The following is a 19,389-nucleotide window of genomic DNA, read 5'->3' as shown; positions in this document are numbered from 1 at the left end:
CTCACCAGGCATTACAGAAATGTATGTGCCCTTGCTGCCCAGGGAGCTGCCTCTCACCTTCCTTCCTGGGCAATTTCCAGCATCTCACATTCTCGCCTGTGATGACTTAGGTTGTGTAACCATCTGATGGGCTGCTGTGCTGCAGTATCATTTCCAAAGTCAGTGACAATATTTCTGCAGGATCTTTCAAATTTTATGCTGAAATCTTCAAATGACCTGCTAAGATGACCTCATTTGTCTTCAGGAAGTATTCTGTTCACATTCTTGTATTTGGATAGTTCTGAGAAATTCACTCTGCACTCAGTCCATTGCTTTCTCACAAACTTTCTGTAACTAAATGTCATTCTGTGCAGGTCATTACTTTTGATCTTAATATTACTGCTGGTTAATTATGTTTTTTCTGAAAAAATCCCATGTAGCAGAAATGCAGATTGCTGTGCAAAACATTGAAGGGTTCATGTAATATCTGGACAAGCCATATTCTGCAGTGATTAAAACTTCTGTGATTAATGAAACAGGAAGGTGATAAACAGTGCAATTTATTAATGCAATTATACACCATAACTTGTAAGAAAAAGAATCTTTTCTGCACAGCAATAGTAACTTAAGGGAATACCGGTAAACACAGTCAGAGAGAAATATATTGTCTTAGGATCTCCACCCTCCTCAGTCTTCACAACTGAGGATGCTTGTAAGACTTCAAAATTATTACCAGGAACACAACAGCATGGTGAGTATTTATGTTGACTCTACAACAAGGGGTCATTGAATTCTTTTGCTTAAAACATGTAATGAATTCTACCCCCCAAAGAACCCCAACCAAACAAAACGATCTCAAAAAAAACAGAGGAGAATTTTCTGCATCATTTGTGCATGATTTTTTTCAAGGGAAGATTGATTAGAAAAAAAAAAATTGGCAGAAATGGTTACTACGCAGGTTTTTTTTTCCAGATCCTGCAGTTGGTTATGATGATGTTGATGGTTTAGAGGACTTTTTAAATGAAAAGTCTGGAAAAGTTTGCCCCAAGTGCAGAAAATACTTTTCTTTGTGTCAAAATTTGTAACGAAAGAATAAACTTCCATGTTCCTCCTTGGCATTTTTCAAAACCACACCAGTGGAAGTGCCAAAACGTTCCATTCTCGAAGGTTGGTGCGGCTGTGCTTTGTGGTTATACTCGGAGCTGGCCTGGCTTCCCATTACCCTCTGCCTTTGACTAAGGCAGAAATGAGCCCTGATACGGACAACCACCTTGGGGCATAACACGGAGGAGAAATCAGTTCCCTCTGCAGCATGTGGGGGGACACTCCACAGCTCATGCTGTACAGCCGGCAAATAAAGCCGTGTATTTGCCACTTCAGCAAATCAGCGGTAGTGCATCAATAGCAGATCAATCCCGCTCGCGTTGTCATTATCTGCGTGGTACTTGGCACCGTTGCTGCACAAAAGCGGGAAGGTAAAAGCCGAGCAGCCCAGTTTCTGGGGACCCGCGGCAGACGCAGAACTTGCTCCGCCGCGCTGCCGCAGCCCAGGGCCGGGAGGAGCCGCCAGCCCGCCCCCGACGGCCCAGCCTCGGCAGCATCACCCTCTCCAGGCGGGCGGCCCCTCTCCCCGCGCCTTCCTCCGAGTCGTGGGAGGGAGGGCAACTGCCTGGTGGTGCCTGGTAGGTGGCCGCGGGAGGGAGCGGCGCAGCCAGGTCCCCACGCGTGCTCCGGGGCCGGGGCCCGGGTGGGTGTAGGGCTCCCCGAGCGCACTGAGCGGGACACCACCACCCCCCCCCCCCCCCCCCCCGCACGCGGAGCGGGACTCTCCGGGCGCGGTGTGGGACCCCACGGATGCGGTGCGGGAATCCCAGGCAAAGTGCGGGAACTCTCCGGGAGAGGAGAGGGACCCCCCGGGGCCACGGGGCAGGATCCCCCGGGCGCGGAGCGGGACTTCTAGGGAGCACTGAGCAAGACCGCCCGGGCGTGAGCGGGACCCCCGGGTGCGGAGCGGGACGCCCCGCAGGCGGGGCGGCACCTCTCAGGCACGCTGCGGGACCCCGGGGTGCGGAGCGGGACCCCCGGACGCGCTGCGGGACCCTCGGGGCGGAGGCAGCGCGGCTCCGCGGCGGCACCCGCCCCGCCGGGACAGTGCCGGTCCGTCGCGGCGCTGGGACGGGAGCAGGGCGCCGGGGCGGGGGCCGGGGGATGCCCGCGGCCGGGGTGGGGACTCGCCTGAGCCCGCCCGCCGCCGCCTTCCTTCCCCTCCCACCTCGGGCTGCGCGGTGCGGCCCCGCGGTGCCGGGCGGAGCGCGGCGGGGCGGCCGGCGGCGGCCCGCAGCTCCAGGTAGGCAGCGCCGCCCGCCCGCCCGCTGCGCCCCGGCCCGCGGCAGCGCTCCCCGCCGCGGCGGGGCGGCCCCGGGGCGGGCGGCTTCGCGGCTCGGGGGGGAGGGCGTGCAGCCCGGCACGGCTCGGCTCGGCTCGGCGCGGTGCCGGAGGTGCGACGGTTTCTCCTGGCGTTTTGCGGGGCAAACAGCCGGGGGAGGAGAAGGAGGAGGAAGAGGAGGAGGAGGAGGAGGAGGGTGGGGGGTGCAGCCCGGTGCTGGGGGAGCCCCGGCGGGCTTCGTTGCTCCGCCGAACTCTTGCCCCGAACTCTCCGGCTCGGGACGTGCAGCCCCTCTCCGTCCCCCCGAAGGGAGGCGGCTCTGGGGAGGCGTCGGCGGCGGGGACCGCTTTGGCCCCCGCGGAGGGGACGGGGCGCTGCCAGGGCGGCCGGGCGGTTTTCAGCCGACTTCTCCGCGGCTGCTTTTTAATGGCTTGTGCGGGAGCGGATCAATAGAGATGTCTCTGAATCCCTTTCGCATTGCAGAGCTCTGCCTTGCCTATTAAAAACACATTTAGATTAAAAAGTAAACTAGATTTAAGCAGCCGTGAATCACTACAGTAACCTCCGTGGCTAAAGAAACGTTGGAGAAGTCTCTTCCCTCTGCGTGGCCGATTTAAAGTAGACTTACTAAGTTGGGGATAGTTTCCTTGGTTTTAGATCCAGGTGGATTTTGAAGGGGCTTTCTCTTTTTATAATAAAGACTTTTCCTGTGTGCTTCTGTAAGACAGTGAAAATCCTCGTTGCTCATTTTCTGGATTTTCTTGCCAGTGAGATAGCCCTGTGTCAATGCTATCTCTCTTTTGCCTAAAGCAAAACATAACTGCTGGTTATCCTGAGAGCTGAACTCAGAGTGTCTGCTGGGGAAGGTGGACCTCAAGATCTGAGCAGCGGCAGTCTATTGATACCATTAGCGGAATTTACAGATCTACCGACAGATCCCTTTGAACACAGTCGCTTTCCCAGAATTAAAGTTCTCCTCAGAGCATCCGTCACTGGTCCAGGCCAATAGATGGCATAAGGTACTCAGGCTAACATCCTAAGAGGACAGAGGAGGCAAGAATACACTTTGTACATGAGCCAGGGTTTTCGGAGGGCAGGTGTGAGCCAAATTCTGGGTGTCCGACTTGGGATACCTTGGGAGGGTCTCATTTTCAGAGGCATGTCCCAAGCCATGTGTTCTTATTTTCCTCGGTCACAAGTGCAGCATTTTCCAAAATCCTTCTCCGCTCTAAGGAGTTAGGGTTAAATCATCCACAGTTTTGATAGCATTTGATCAGTGTTGATATCCTAAGCTCAGTAGGAAGCAGAGGTGTCTTTTCAGCTTTGCAGGGTGTTAGTTATCTGCTGCTGGGGTGAAGGTGCCCATTGCAGCAGGGTTGAAACCAGTAATCATTTCTGATGAGAATGGAGGTTTTTTTATAGAGAACTGTATCCTCTCCTCATTGCGTTCTACTTTTCTAGATTTCACAGCTCAAAAAGGTAGTACTTGGGGGAGTGGAAGACAATTGGCTGATAAGGAAAAAAATTCTTGGTTTCTGTATCTAAACTTCTGCTGAGATAGCACTGTGGGTAGACAAAGATGATTTTATGTTCTGAAATTGTGTAACTTATTTGTATTTAGGTAGGTAGCTAAATTATGATAAAAGAGCTTTAACTGTCAGTAATCATACCTAACTTTTATATGGTGCTTGTTATCTATAGATTTCAAAGCAGTTCTTTTTATAAAGAGGTGCAGTATCATTATTTCAATTTTTTTCAATTGCAGGAATTGAAGAATGGGAAAGGTCCAGAAATAGTATCCAAATTTCCTAAGTGCCGGTTCTGTACTTTGTCTGTTAGACGTTCTTTATACAGGCTGAAAAGACTTGTTTAAGTTGATCTTAAAAGAAGAAAAATCTATATGTATTCATAGCAGAGGACATTAAAGCTCTTTTTGAAGAGACCTTCTTCCTTGAACACTGTATCTAAATGTCTATGTCTTGTTATCAGTCTCAGCACTAAGGCAACCCACAGAAATGGTAGCAGCCCTTCAACTTCCTATTGTGAGTGCGGGCAAAAGAAAATCAATGAACAGAGGTTTTCAGCTGAACTAATGCAAACTCCAGTGTGACCACTAGGATTATTCCTGAGACAGGTGAGGTCAGATGTTCTCCTAGAATGTCCTTTGTAGAAACAGAGAGGTCCTGAAGGAGAAGCATTTCTTTGCTCACCCTGTCTAGGACTTAGCAAATTTCCCAGGGCAAGAAGAATAAAACCACCTCAAACCTCAACGGATGATAAATCAGTATTAAACCACCAATATCGCCTTAGCTGTGGAATTACAGCTATAGGCAAGGTAAAATCAACTATTAATGCTCGGTGCCAAGGCCATGGGCTAGGTTCAGCCTCAATACAAAACAAGGTTCAGCAGTGACTGAGCTGAGCTGAGCTGCAGAGGCACCTTAAGCCCATACGGAGAGTGGAGACAGCCGGGCTTTCCCCACTCAGCATTGGTGCATCTGCCAGAGGTGTGCTCTTTGTTCTGGCTGAGCCCCCAGCGAAGCCGGCATTGGACACATTGCCTGCCTCTGTGCTGGGATCACTGCCAGAGACCGCTGCCATCACTCCTGTGGCTGCCTGCTATTTGCATCCCTCCTCCCTGCCAGCTGAGCAAGCTGAGCCCCACATGCTCTCAGGTAAAGTAAGTGCCGGTTAACAAGGAGTGCGTGTAAAAGGCAGATGCTCTGCAGGGTCTGATGTGAGCTAGGGTCAGAGTGAGAAGCAGACTGTATCCTGTTGGGCAATATCTTTCCCAACAGTCCGTCCTTGCTCTTGGTTACTTGAAAACAGGTTGTGGCCACGCTTGCTTATTGTCTTTTCTCCCAGAATCCTTCTCTAGCTGAGCCCATTTGTTTGCAGCGTGCCTCCTGTCTAAAGGCTCTTGATTTAAAGAACTTGTTTACTTGCTGCTGGGACACGTATATTAAAAAGACCTGCCCAAGGCTAATGACTAGAAACAAGGCTCAAGTCTCTAAACTTGCATCATTCCCTGCCTTGCAAATTTTCAGTTATGGGACGTCTGCCAAGGACACATAATAAAACAGAGCTCATGAATAAATAAAATCCACTAACCTGTGGATATTTTCTTCTTATCTTGTCTTTGCCCTATCTCTTTGTTCTTATTTCTTGCTCTTCATCCATTTTTTCCTATTTAGCCTCTTTATCCTTTTTAATTTATGGGATTGTCTTATTTTCTTCCTGTGTTGCCTCTTTACTTTCTGAGGGGGGAAAACACCCCCAGAAAACCAGCCAGGATGCTGTCTGATTGCCCTTGTCCGGTTCTGTGTAGAGGGCCAAATCCTCAGCTGATAGAAACTGTCCTTGACCTGTTCCAGTCAATGGTTCTGCACCCGTTAATGTCAGGTGATCATCTGCTCCAAGGTGTAACCCCAGTATCCTTCTCCATTCTTTACCATTTATTCTTTTTTATACCCCATTTCCTTCTGGCCCCTTTTATTTTTCCATATTTTACCGATGCTTCTTCCCTTTATACTCTACTTTCCATTTTATTTGAATATGTTCTATTCTGTCTTGTCTTACCATCATTCATAATGTATCTAAAGTCCTAACAGTAGTGTGTTAAACTGCTGTCATCTGTCATTTGTGGGTAACATGCTCATATTTTCTTAGAAAGGAGTTCTGTATGTGACAGTTGCTTGTAATCGTTTTGTTTTGTTTTTCATTCTACTCTGAAGAGATGATTTCTGAAATATCTATCTTGCTAGGAGACGAAGATGGTGTTGGCCATGTTGGTCCTTAGATTCTGAGGGAGCTCATTCCATAGTCATGATCTTATTTTCAAGAGAGATTTGTCTTTTGGAAAGATAATTTTTATCACTTATGTTAGAAGGTCCCATTGTGGTCACTGTTCTTGTTCTGGAGCTTATTTTACTCTGGATTCAGGCCGTTTGCTGTGTTACAGGTAAAGCCTGAGACCTTGAATTTCATTTGCTATTCTGCAAGGAGCTAGGGTAAGTCTGGAGTAAGCATGGTGGTCTCTGTGGTTGAAGTGTTGGTAATGTTGATATAAAGGATTGTGGAATGCTTCACTCATTTTGGCCTCTAAATTGTTTCCCTCACTGATATCTGTCTGCTAGGTACTCCCGATGTCCTTGGTCTTAGCATGATTTTCTTGTCCTTGGTCTTAGCATGGTTTTCTGTTCTCCATCCCTTTATCTGCAATCTCTCCAGCTCATCTTCTCGTCCTTCACACCAAAGTGCCTTATCCATTTTGCCTTCCCATCCCTGGCAGGTGAGTGGGAACTGAGATGAGAGATCTTGATTTACTGGCTCTCATAGCTGGTGAGGAATTGCTGGGAGGTGGCACAAGGGGAGGCTGTTACAGCTCAGCCCTTCGGCCTCTCCTCTGTTCAGAGCGGCCATGTGCCCTGACTTCAGACATCAGCCTGACTTCAGTTTGCTCTGTGTCTGTTGCCTTCTCTTCCAGGTAGGTTTATGTCTTAAAGGTTGAACTTGAGCAGGGGGCGCTGCCTGATTTTGATCCAGCAGAATGGATCCACGTGCGGTGGCTGTTGGGCAGCATTGCACCATCCCTACCTCGCAGCAGCAGCAAGAAATACAGTTGTCCCCTCTTGCCCTGCAAGGGGTTGTGCTGGCAAGGTGTGAGCGCTCTGGAAGTGTACCTACACTGCTGGAGCTGCCTGTGCTCTGAACAGATTGTCTTGGGGTAAAGGCTAATAAATGAACTTTTATCTTTTCCCTTTTTTGGGAATGTTTTGGTATTACCAGCCTGCCAGTGAAAAACAGCAAAGGCCACATGGACAAAATGGAGTGTGGCTGGTTTAAGGAGGACAGGTTATTTATCATCTGAGACAGAGAGAATTTTGCTTTCCTTTTTTTCCCTCATCTTTGGTACATTTTTGTCCTTTGTTCATCAACTTAGACAAGCAATTTAGATGCCAACTGATATCTTAAAAACTGTTAATTCTTCCATGTTTTCAATCATTCTAGTCCAATGCTATTCTAATGACAGGCTCAGAGCTCAACCTGTGCAGAGGGCTGCTGGCCCCTCTTCTCCTTCGGTTTTCACTAAAAGCAAAGCAAAGACGGGCTTTATGGAATTGGGAATGTTGAAGTAGAACATGTTGACCTGCTATGTGACGTTGAACAGGTCACTTCTCAAGTCTCAGGTTCAGCTTCCAAAGCACAGAGCTGAAGGCATCCACCTCACAGCAGTTTTAAGTTAATAAAGTGCTGTGAGATTCATGGACAAAAACTCTTTTATGTAATAGGCTTGTAAAACTTAGTATTAGCAATTTGGTGCCCCATATAGGGGGCATTTTATATTTCTCTGTTTTTTTGTTCTTTTTCTCTGAGCCTAACAAATTGATTGCTGGTGGTGGTGTAACTACAGGCAGGTTACCTGTGGGAGGCAGATAACCAGCTCAGGAAAAATCTATGAACAGCTTTGATTTGCATGGAGGAGTTAAGACACAGCCTGGGTAGCTTGATAAAAATTGGAAGCATTTCTGATAGCTCTGCTCTGCTCCTTGCTTCTCTTCTACCTCCTGTCCTTTTGCTGACAAGAGCTGATGCTGCTTCCAGCCCTGTTAACTGCTGTGAAGGCTTCAGCTCAGAAACCTCCTTGATACCAGGGGAGAGTGTATTGTAGAGGGCAAGGGGATTTTACTTAAATCTTTACTTTTGTGAGAGAATAATCGACCTTATAGTTTGTGAGATGCAATGGTAAATCTACAATATTACTTTAGTGTACAATTATTGTCAATCAGTATGTTTAAAAGGGGGGCGGTGGAGGATCAGATATGTCCCAAAGACGACTCCTTTTTATTGAAGATTTTATTATATCTTTTATCTTCTCTTTTTTTTTTTTTTAAATTAAAATTCTTCATTTGTCTGAATCATTTTAACTGCTGATTTAACTGGATTACAATTCCCAAACTGCTTTGTAATTTTATGAACTCTATTTATTGCCAGTTGAGAGAAGAACAAATAGAGCCATAAGTTAGGTTTTGATTTTGAAAATAATCAACTCATTACTGCAGCACAAATTTAAATCAGTCCTCCATGTTTTAGCCCTGGCTGGTGACAAGCATTGAATGATGGTTTCAGTATGACATTTTAGTGGCAGACACCTTTTCCCTGAATAAGCAGCTGAAAAGGATGCTGCCTTGTATATTCTTCTTAAGCTAGGAAGATCTGTGTCTCCCTGTCCAGTGTAATGTTTGCACTGAAAAGGACAGCCAGTATGGATCAATACCACTCTTTAAATTAACCCATGAAATTGGTAAAAGCTTGAGCTGAACAAGTGGGATAGCATGGGTCCTTGCTGATATTTTAGCTCAGTGCCATTAGTCTGGAAACTGTAATGGTGTTTATGGTCTCATTTTTTGTAAGCTATTCTTTTCAGGGAGTTGTGATTTTGTTTTACTGTTTGCTGTGTCCTAGGCCAGGCAAAGAGCAGCTTTTCCCACTTAATTTTATTAATTTGTTAGGATGACAGAAAAGTGCAAAGCTAAGGACAAGTTAGCTCTTTGGGTCTTACAGTAGATTTGACACTGAAATAAGAGTTGTTGTGGGACACATTGAAACTTGTGAAAAGAAAAGCCTAATCTGCAAGCACTTGCTCCTTGGCAAAGTGCTTATTCCTGGCTCTCTGGGGTGCTCCATCCATCTCCTGGCCGTGAAGCCAGCCTTTTCTGAGGCCTTCTGTAAGTGCTAGGGGCGGGGGATGTGTTTCAGCCTTCTTAAGCTATCAGGTGTCCTTGGAGCTGAGCAAAAGCTCCAGTTGAAGAAAATATTTAAGAACAAGTTTATTCATTAGCTTGTAAGAAGTCCAGTGTGACTTGAAAGAGACTCTTTTTGTTTGTGTATATCTACCTCTGTCTGAAAACTTTGGACTGAGTCTCAGCTGGCATCTCTGACAGCTGCTGGCCTTAGGCCTAAGACTTGGATCTTAGACAGTCAGACATATTTCTCTTAGTGATAAATCTTAGCGATTTCAGCTGGTATCAAGTGTTTATGTATTCAGATACAAAGTCTGAACTTTAAAGATCTTCAGGGCCCCCGCGGCCTGTGGGAAACTGCTGCACAAATGAAGTGAGAGGCAGGAGTCGTAATTTTTCTCTCCAAGGTTTCACTGAGCACATACTGAAGTACTTCATTCAAATGTAGACCAAAAGAAAGAAATGTAATTTCAGGTGTCTTCTTCCTCCTAGTGAGTTGTGGATTAGCACTGCTGCTAAGGCCAGACAGGTTTTTGCTTAAAGTGGTGTTTGGTGGTACTTTGCTTCAAGCAGCAACTTATAAAGGGAAACTACCAACTAAAAACAAGTATGTATTGCTCTTAAATTAGTTTCTTCCAATGCACTGCATATGCTTAATTAAATCTAATTCTTTCTCTGAAGATAATGTAGTCAGGGTCTCAGATCTTCCTCTGGACCTGTTGGTATGAACTACCTCCATATTGTGGTGCCTTCGAAATCCTTGGGGCTTGTTCTGGGAGTTTATGAATCTGTCTAGCTGAAGTTTAGCCCAGGCAAAAACCTGAGAAATCCCTCATCCTGTTAAAATCTTCAGCAAAACCTCTGCTGATTTTGTGGGATTAGGATTTACCCAGCCACCTGTCTTCATTTTTCTTCTCTGGACATTTGTATGGGTCATCTTAGACATTAGAAAAATATTTTTTTAAAAATAAGGTGGGAGAAGGAAGGAGAGGAAAGGCTGTTTCTGGCTTCTGAAATTCCTTCTAATTTGGTTTGGTTTTATATTCCATTCCAAACTTTCTGTCATTGAAAGGCAATGGTAAAAATTACACCCGAGTAACTTTATAGGGCCTGACACTGGGTTGAGTAAATGGCTATATTGTTATGAGCTGTGCAAACACATATATTAATATTGCCAGAATCCAGCCCACACACGTAACACCTATAGTACCTTACAAGTTGTGCCACTGTGTGGTATTATTTTGCATATGTAAATCCAGGTGTTAGTAGCTACTCAACACTTCCTGAAAAAACGATGGGTAACAACACTGACAGGTGCTGAGATGAATTGCACTGGTAGCACTACTGCTTATTTAGTGAAAAACTTACTTGCTGGCTGTTCCTTTTTTGTATACAATGACAATGCCTCAGCTGTTTCTATGAATATTCAATTGAACAGTGGTGCAGTGATGCAATTTTGTACCTTAGCCTGTCATGTACTTGCTTCACACATTTTCTGGCAAATGTTCTTTCTTGCTGAATGCTTTGTGGGGACAGCCAAGTTGAAGTAAGCGGGGAAAATACCTTTGTTTTTTGAGGACTGAGATGGCTAATACTACACTGATAAGCTGACGAGATGCTGTTAAAAAGGATTTCAACATCCTGGAGAAACTCCATCCTGGCTGCACTAGCCCCATGCAACGGTACAGGTTGGGAGGCTGACTGAATGGAAAGCAGCTCTGTAGAGAAGGACATGGGCATCCTGGTAGGCAACACACTGAACATGAGTCAGCAGTGTGCCCTCGCAATGAAGACCAACTGCATCCTGGGCTTTATTAGCAAGGCTGTAACCAGCAGGTCCACAGAAGCAGTTATTCCTCCCTGTTTGGCACTGTGAGACTGTATCTGACTGTGTTCAGTTTTGGGCTCCCCACTACAAGAAAGACAGTGACATACTGGAGTGAGTCCTGCAGAAGGCCATCAAGATGGTTGGGGTTTGGAGCAGACAGCATACAGGGAGAGGCTGACAAAGATGGGTTTGTTCAATCTAGAGAAGAGAATGTGTGGGGGAAACCCTACTGTGTCTACAGTTACCTGATGGGTGGATATAGAGGAGACAAAGCCAAACTTTTCTCAGAGATGTACAGCAATGGGATGAGAGCCAGTGGACCCAAGTTGGAGAAAAAGAGCATCTGATTAGACACTAGGAAAAATATTTTCGCCGTAAGAGGTGTCCAGCACTGGTCCAGGTTGCCCAGAGGGTTTGGGAAGTCTTGGAGATACCAAAACTCAATTTGAAGGCTTTGAACAGCCTGCTCTAACTGGACCATCTTCAAACATTGGGTTGGACAAGATGACCTCCAAAGGACCCTTTCAACACAAATTCATTTGTGATGCTGCCTGGAAAGTCAAGGATAGGGGTTGAACAAAATGATGCCCAATATAGGAGTGGTGAGCATGTGCCCCAAAATCTGTGGACTCCAAGAAAATGAGGCTTTTAGAGGCGTAAGTATGGGTAAGGCTTACACGGTGGCTCCAAACAGTATGATCCCAGAGCTTGTTGTGCATCTAACACTACTGTAGCACCATGTTACAGTCTGTCTCCCACTCTGAGATGGCACCTGATGGACACAGCTGACTGGCTTGTTCTGTAACATGCTGGATCAGCTGCTCCCAGTGTTGGCTGGAAGTCTGTGTCCAACTCCTTTTTTACATCCAGAGGTTTCTATGCTCAAGAAAGTCTCTCTTGCAGATATTCTCTCCAGCTGCCTCCACATACCCTCCCTTAGCATGTGGCCTCATGTCATGCATGCTCACACATTGTAAAAGTTACTTGGATGCTTTGAAAGTGATTGTTGGATCGAAGCAGACTGCAGGACTTACACGAGTAAGATCTGTCAGAGTTTTCTTGGCTCAAGAGAATTTTTTTTTTGGACAACACAGACTCCTTTAGTGAAATTAACATGCTTCAAACACAAAGGTTTTTAAAGTTTTTCAGCTGAAGGTTTCACCCAAAATATCCACAATAACAATTGCTTGTGTTCTTGTTGCCTAAGAGACTCTGCAAGTATCTTGGAGAATTTCACCCTGGTAAAGAAAATCTTTGTTTATCTCTGAGATTAATAGACTTTTTTCAAAACATAAAAAAAAATAAATACCATGTAACTTTAGTTACTCTGCCAAGTAAAATTAGGTATATAGCAAAGGAAGAAACTGAACTGTTACAGAGAATTTGGAGATAGCCTGTTTTTGCTGTCCATCCTCAGTGACTCCATCCCATTCCAAATTTACTCTCAGTGTATACATCCATGGGCCTGAACTGCAGCACAGGATGCTTAAGTAGATGTTAGAGGACAAGGGCATTCAAGCACTGGACTAGATTCCACAACCTCTCTGGGAAGGCTTTATTATGGGAGACTTAATAAACATCTGTCGAAACTTGTTTAGGAATAACTGATCCTGCCTTGAGGTGGGAGAGGGATTGAATTATGTTACTTTTCAAGGTCTATTCCTGACCTAATTTCTGTAGTCGATAGTATATTACCAACGTAACCAATTTATTTATAAATAAAAATCCCAAAGTGACTGAGGTATACCCATAGCAATATTGTGGAGAGAGAATTTTTTTAAGCAGCTTATCCCAAGACCAGGACTTTACAGAATAAAACTATAATGGATTCAAAAGTTATGGGTAGCCAACTGAGTGGTTTAGCACTGTGCCATCTGCAGCTGAATTGCCCTTTTAGCTATTTTGGTCCTGTGGGTGAGTGCTAGTGAAGGTGTGATTGGTAGCACAGGCAGGACTGATTTCACATCTCCTAACAGTTCTTTCTGCTATGACGTACTACAGCATATCCCTGGGTTTTGTGTTCATAGATGTCTTCCCAGCATAAGGTGGAAAAGCCCTACTTTATGGGGTGCATAGATTTGTCATTGCTCAGAACAACTTTTTCACCCAGTGAAACTGACTGTTGTGATTGGACTTTGTGTGCTTTAGAAACATTATCTTTCTACTAACAAAAAAAAAAAAAAGATTAGGAGGGGGAAGAGGTAATCTAGGAGCAGAAATGACCAACAGTCTTGCAGCATCAGGAGTCATCTGTGCTAGGAATTGAATGACAATTCCTCAGACTCCAAAGTGAGAAATATTAATAACTTGATTAGGAATAATATTTAGATTTTCTAGTCTAGCTAAATGTGCTTTTTTTTTAAATGAAGAAATATTTGAAGATGACATATTTCAGGAAAAATGAGCTTGCGTGGGATCATTAACAGCCCAGCTGAATAGTTTCGCTGGGTAACAGCAGAAGCATGCATGTTAAACAGAGGCTGCTGAACCTGCCACTGAGTCCAGTCAGAGACTGTCCTTCCTGTTTGTGAGGGGACTCCTAGAAATCATTTTGTTTTGAATTGCCTGCTATAGGGCTGGTCTGTCAGAATGCGTTTGGCTGCTGACTCTGGGCCCAAGTACCTGATCCTGTGTCTCAGGGTACCAGTACCTGGTTTGGTATGTGATAGCTATTGAGGAGACTGTGAAGAGGGTAATGGTGTGAGGGGATGTGGGCTGTGCTTGTTCATGGACAGCTGTGTGACCTCAGGCATATTGCTTTCACTGTCTGGGTATCTGCATCATCTTATTTGCTTAGGTAATTAACCTTTCAAAGCCAAACTACCTCTATGAGTGAATGAGACTTTCACTCCTTAGACTCTAGACTAATCAATGACGAAAGGAGAATGCAGAATTATTTTAAAGAAATATGTTGATGTACCTTTATTCCATGCCATTTTTTCCTATATGGAAAAGTATCTGATGCTGGGATCATTATCAGATGTTTTTGACCACCAGTAGTACTAAAATGACCACAATAGGCATAACAATAGGATTTTTTTTGTTCATCATGTTTATTGGAGCAGTACTTGAATGGGAACAGTGTAGGACTCAGTGGAAAATGGTGTACAGAATACTAATTTGAGGAAGGGAATCTGTAGGAACTGCCCTCGTTGCAGAGATCCTTTGACCTACAAGTTACAATGTTCACTTCAAACAGTACTTCTTGTTTTGAAAGTGTGCTCTTGATGGGTGTCATTAAGATGACCTGTCAAACAAGATTATTGCCAGAAGATTAACCTGGAGAGAGACAACCTCTTTTACCATCAAACCACAGCAATGCTGACCTGGTAGTAATAATGCCCTGAGGATCTTCTCATCTTCTTAAATATTTCTGTAAACTTCAGCAAGTGGGACAATATAGCTCAAGGAGATGCTTAACGTGGTCAGCTGTCTCTGGAAGCCAACAGGTGTCGTAACTGCAGCATTATAACTGTTTAATTGGTAGGGATTTACAGGCAGATTTTCAAGCAAACACATTGTAATCTGTCAATTCCACTTAGTTAAGGTGGATAATGATCTTTTAATTTTATATGAATGGCATATAAATTGCAGAGCCTTTGGGAATGTTGCAAGGTGCAAGCCTTGTTAACTGTCGTAATGTGTGTTATCTCCAGGAGCTTTTCAAGTTAGGGAGAGGATACCTTTTTCTTTTCTTTTTTTTTTCTTTAAATCATTTTACAAGATAACATTCTGATAACTGGGTGGTATTAGATCTCACTCCCTGCTCTTTATGTATATGAGAAAGCAGTTCAGATCACAGACTGCATTCGCAAAGAAGGTCATGTTGATGCTACAGCCAATGCTGTTTTCCCTTGCCCCTTTCTCCTACCCAGCCCTTGGCATGTACTCTGTTCTTGCCAGCAACCTCATAGTGAAAATCAGCAGAATTTCACTTTGAGAGGATTTGTTTTACCTAGTATTAGCCATATGCAAGTTAGACACCTTATGACACTAGTCATATAGGCTGCTTATCAAGTCAATAGAGAGATGGACTTCCCCAGTGGGTGATTCACCCCACCTGAAAATGTCTGCCTAAGCTAAGCGGTATGAACCGTGGGCTGGAGGTACTTATTCTTCTATTCTTGCTTGTGTTCTTTCACTCTGAGTTATAATAGCCCCATTTCTTCCTTATGCAGTCTTTTGGAGGAGCTAATTTTTAAAAAAAACCTGTGTGTTGCCTTGAAAACTATTTTTCCACAGGTACAGATATTTAAATAATTTTACATTTTATTGTCAGCAGTGCTCCTAGTAGCTACTGTTGTTTCCAAATGATGATCATTTCTTTCTGATCTCCATTTTATTGCAAAGATGCACGAACATTTGGTGCAAATACTGTTTCTGAAACAGTCTGGTGACATCAGTAGAATTGTACCAGGGGTGAACTTAGCCAAGTAGGCTTACGTGGAAGTAACAGAACAAAATTTGGCCCTGGATATTTCAACTCAAACTTTATTTACCTAAGTTCTCCTGGGAGGTTGTACTGAATGCATTTTAAGAAGAATGTAGTTGCATAATTCTATTATTTTCATGGCATTTTAATGCAATATTCTGGATAAAGGATGTCACTGCCAATGGAATATAAAAAATAAATTCCAACTGAGCAAATAATATAGCTGATGAATTTATCCTCTTTGCCTCACAGAATGTCCATAACCACAGAGCAGTTTCTTCAGATGGTCTTGCTATTTGTGCTAGATGACTTTTTTAAGTTAACCTCTGCCTCTACAGACTGTTTGCGAATGATTTTACAGTTAACTGTGTCAAATAATAAAAAGGAGAGTTGATGGTTACAGCTTATATCACAATGAAAGAGGCTGTGCAAAGTAATATTGCCTTATATTTTTTCAGGCTTAATTGTGTGTGCTAAAGCAGTTATTACTGCCCAGCTGACAGGCAATAGCTTAAGTCATACTAACTGGATTTCAGTCCAAATTCTTAATTGTGATTGATCAAGTAAATTATACATGCATTTAGATATTTTACTATGCTCAGTGAGTCAGAAAGTATAGACAGTACTTTTAGATGGTGCATTAGGCAAGTATTTGCCCTATGATGAGTGGACAAATTCAAACACTTAAAAAAATCAGTGAAAATGTTGATCCTGAGCTGAAGTTTGTTAGGGTCATATCCACAGCTTTTTAAAAGTACTTATGTGTCTAAAGCTGCATATGTGTAACTAGGGTGGTTTGTAGAAGCTCTTAACTGTCAGGAAATCAGCAGAAGTTAGAGCCCAGGTGGTTGTCTGCATCGTTAAGAGGCAAAATCTGGTGCCTGGGGATGGTTGGGTGTCCAAATAAGACTCTTTAGCAAGAGTTTGAGCAAATTTGCTTGAAACTCAGTTTTCTGAACTGGGAACCCTAAAATGGAAATCTACCAAGATCATCAGATTCTTTGGGAAAAAATATCCTTGAACTCTGTTAATAGTTTGTAGAGTTACAGAGATCTGCCTGCCCTTTCAAGTTCATGTCGGTATTGTATCCCTTGACTTCAGCGTGAGCAAGACTTGGCCCCTTTTATTTATATTCTTTCAAATTAGAGGAAACCATCCTGAAATGTGACCTTTCTTAATCTTGAGAGGTTTATGAAGTGCTACTGTGTCGCAAGCAGGAGGTGAGGCTATAGACAAGGTAGCTGTGAACCAAACTGGTAGAAAATCTGTAGGGATGTGCTGTCTTTGAGTACTTTAAGTAGCAAAGCACAACATAGTCTATCCAGCTGTAAATCAGTTCAACTTTCTTTCCATTGTGCCTGGATAATCACAGACAGATTAATGCTAACAAAAGCTGAAACTGTCCCAATTTGGAATTGCCAGTAGCTGAGGTACTACCATGCTCAAACGTGCAACATGTCAAAAAGATGTGCTGAAGCTTGTGATGTAGGACCTCACAGAGTACAGGGACTTTCTGTAGAGAATATGTGAAAGATAACTGAGAAAGAGCAACTTTGCTGACAAATAAATTTGTGGTATGGGGGTCCACATCGCCACTAAAAATCTTTTAGGGGTTTGTTCCAGAAGAGGTTGGAAACCACAGCACTTTGGGGGATGTTATACATCTGTGGCATAGCTCTCTCAAAGGGACTGTATATACAAACTCTGTCTCTGTCACTCTCCTTCTGTGAGCTTTAGGGATTTCACAGCATGCTAAAAGCCCAGAAATTTGCTATCCTCCTTCCAAGCCAGACAATGGGCCTGTGGCCTCACCAACAATGTAAGACTGCAGAAGTGCTGGCTAGAGCCCATCTCCAAATTGGATTGGGAAGAGTTGGATCCTGTTGTTTTGTTTTTTATTCTAATGTTTGTATCCTTTTCACACAGCTTTCCTTATGACTGGCTTTTATTTGGCCCTCAAGTTTAACGTTAGGAACTTCTATTTGTTGGGTTTTTTTAATCATCTGGGAAAATAATGTTGATTCTTCCAGTAAGCATCTTTCTTTTGTGTTTTGTTTCATTTTCTAGTCTATATGAGTTCTTATCCAGTAGCTCATTGAAACGACTGAAGCAATTAAAGTAACCAAGTAACTAACATCTGGTATGTGTTTGCTTACTCTCTTACACTCTCTCCAGGGCAAGAAGTGTGTGCTTTGGAAGGGTTAGCAGTTTATTATGTTATATATGTATACTTGTTGTTTACAGAAGATCAAAGAGGTTAATGTTGTACTTCAAGTTGAGAGTTGCAAAGTTTGTGGTAGCTCTATGTTCTTAGGATGTTCATGACACAGGCTTTGGCACTTCAGAAAAGCATCGTTTCCAGCTGAGCACAGTTTTACCCTTGAGTAAAAAAGTTGGTTGAGTAAGTAAAGGGTTCCCTTGAGTAGAGAGCATGTTGTGCTGAGACAGAAGTTGTCATCTGTGGTCTTTGCCCTGTGGCTGGAGTCACTTGTTTAAATGTCACAAATTGTTCTGATGGTGCCTGGCACAACAATGTCCTGGTCCATGGCTCAGTGACCAAGGTCCCTGCAAGTCAAACAAGACATTCTTCAGATCATGGAGCTCCTCTTGACATAGTTATCATGAAACTTTCCTGTACATTCTTGCCTTAATCTAAAAAATCACTTAAAAGTAGTATAATAGCAGGTTCCAGATCATGGCCTTCCTAAGCAAGATCCATTTTCTCTCTGTATCTTGCACAAATTATGACTACAGTGCCCTCAAAACAAAGCAGTAAATTGTTGCTCACTGAATTTATTATACAGAGTAATTGCATGGAGGCACCATTATGAATATAATCTGCATAATCAATATGGGTTTATATTGCTGTCTCAACAGTAAGTCAGAGTCTAGCGTGCTAAGGATTTGCTGAGCACTGAGTTCTTGCTTTAGTTATTTCTGAGTAAAACTTGCTTTGTTTTTGTTATGGTCAGAAACACCCCTAGATAATCTGAGATCTTGCTTGTTTTTTATAATATTAGCTTACATTGCTAGTGCTCTCATCTTAATGAATTTCTGAAAGTGAAGTAGAGATTTTACTCACTGAAATTAGTCAATAAATAGAGTCAGTTTGGTTTTGTATATACTTTGACCTTCAGTCACCCCAGTCCTTGAGATTTATTATTTTTTTTTAATTTATAGTGTTGTAAAAACACAGCTTGGCTCTAGATCATGAGTGAAGTATGGTACTGTTTATCAGCTGAGTCCTGCCGCCCTTCATCTGTGAGTAGAGATCAGTGCTTTTCTTTTATGTCTTAATCATTCCTAAAAGCTGAGCCTTGGGAAATGCCTGGAGCAACAATCAACAATGATTGTGTCTTACAATCATTCTGTTAGCTAGTAAATACCTGTCTTCAAACTACACCTTAAGGTGTAAAATCACTTCTATGAACAGAGTTTATCATGCCATAAAAACTGAATATTCTCTGTCTTGCTTAGTTAGAAAGCAGTATGTCTCATATAATGCTTATTTCCCCCCCCCCCCCCATGTCTTAGCAGAACAAGAACTTTATCTTGATTGTATGGTAGGCTATGCACACAGTAAAATTAATGTTTAAAACTAATTTGGAATTAAGGTAAGTTCTTTAAAGGAGTTTGTAGTGTGGCCAGAGAAAGAAATGCTTTTCCCCATTTTTCAAAATGACATTTTTCTTTCAGTATATAAATAAAACTCACTCTGGATAGAGATCTGTTTTTGCAGAATTAATTACCAGAGCAAATATGTAGTTTCAGCATTTTCTGGGCCTGGTTGTTCATGTGTTATAGGTGTCAGTGGTTGTTATACACAGGGAGATTACTATGAGATTTTCAGTAGCTTTGGTTGGAATGAGTCCCGTGAAGAAGCACAAGTAGAATACGTGAGGTTTATAGCATCAGACCCTGTGTTCCTACTTGTATGAAGGACTATAAAAAAATGATACAAGGAAAATAGTAAGAGAGAACAGCACTGAGTAGATCTCTAGTGATGTTTGTGACAAACCTA

This window comes from Aptenodytes patagonicus, chromosome 3 (assembly GCF_965638725.1).
Source record: "Aptenodytes patagonicus chromosome 3, bAptPat1.pri.cur, whole genome shotgun sequence".
In the NCBI taxonomy this organism is placed as follows: Eukaryota; Metazoa; Chordata; class Aves; order Sphenisciformes; family Spheniscidae; genus Aptenodytes; species Aptenodytes patagonicus.
The sequence above is the reverse complement of the archived record's forward strand: the minus strand, read 5'-3'. Positions refer to the sequence as shown.